General features: G+C 36.6%; 1 pseudogene; it reads left to right on the forward strand.

The window, feature by feature from the left end:
• The first annotated feature begins 238 nt into the window (after positions 1-238).
• LOC111740663 lies at positions 239-357 on the forward strand (annotated as a pseudogene).
• Positions 358-1,417: the final 1,060 nt, after the last annotated feature.

The following is a 1,417-nucleotide window of genomic DNA, read 5'->3' on the forward strand; positions in this document are numbered from 1 at the left end:
TTCTAGTGGCACTACCAAAGTAATATAAATACTCTAACCCTCTTTCAATAAAAATCGCAGAAACTTAGAAGTGACGCAAACTCATTTGACTTCCAGGGAGTATTACCATTTCGTTGAGTTTTTTTAGTGATGGCAGGAAGTTCTGTACATCTATTAGAAGAGTCTCTCTCATATAAACAAAATGTAATATACTGTGCCCAAATAGAAAACAAAACCAAATTTAAAGAAAAACCCTCTGGTCTACGGCCATGCTACCCTGAACAAGCCTGATTCTGTCTGATCTCAGAAGCTAAGCAGGGGCGGGCCTGGTTAGTACTCGGATGGGAGATCACCTAGGAAGACCAGGTGCTGTAGGCATAAAAAATAAATAAAAAATGAGGAATTGTAAGCAGACAAGGTCCTTTAAATCTGTGAGGTCAACCAAGGGTTGTCTCACCTAAAAAGCAACAAAACAACAACAACAACAACAACAATCCCTCCTTAAGAGTTTTCAGTAGAAGAAGAAGCTTGCATCTCGGCCCCCTTAAACTCTATGTACTCTTGAGGAGCTCTCTTTGTTTCTAGCAGATGTCACCCATTCTGATTCCAAAGGGATGGATAACATGCTTCACTTTTCAAACGTTAATTCAAAAATGAAAATTATTTTTTCTGATTCTTTTCATAATTACTAATGGTGAAATCAAGCACATTATAGTAGTAATAAATGGGGAGTCTAAGTAAAATAAGACAGATTCAAAAACTCATTATCCCTTCCCCCTCTAAAAAGTCCATTACAAGGACAGCAGATAATAAAAAAAGAGATGATAGCAAATCTCTTTGAAAATGGTAGAGCAGAAAGTATCAATGACTTAGCAGATGAAAAAAGCCAAGACCCAGCCTGGCAGTGAGAAAAACAAAGACGTAGCATGAATTGTGCTAAACCCCTAAAATGTCAGAGAATGTTTATTGTTAAGTACTACTGGGAGTAGGAACTAAGGATGGGATGAGAACAAGTGGAATGATCAGTCTAAGACGACAGACTCTCAAATCAATTCCAATAGCCTACACAGCAGAGTACCAACTCAGCTCCAACCTCAGCATGAGACCAGAAAAACATGCTCCCAAAAGATAACAAGCTGGACCCATGGACCCATACCACATACAAAAATTAACTCAAAGTGGATAACAACCTAAATATAAGAGCTAAAGCCATAAATTGTTAGAGGAAGACATAGGGTTAAATATTCATGACCTTGGATATGGCAATGGGTTCTTAGATTGACACCAAATGCATGAGCAACAAAAAAAGAAATAAATTGGATTTTATTGAAATTAAAAGCCTTAGTGCATCAAAGGACTTTAATCAAAAAAAAAGAAAAGAAAAGAAAAGACAACCTACAAAATTGGAGAAAATATTTGCAAATTATGTATCTGATAA

Source organism: Pteropus vampyrus, unplaced genomic scaffold, assembly GCF_000151845.1.
Source record: "Pteropus vampyrus isolate Shadow unplaced genomic scaffold, Pvam_2.0 Scaffold66, whole genome shotgun sequence".
Classification (NCBI taxonomy): Eukaryota; Metazoa; Chordata; class Mammalia; order Chiroptera; family Pteropodidae; genus Pteropus; species Pteropus vampyrus.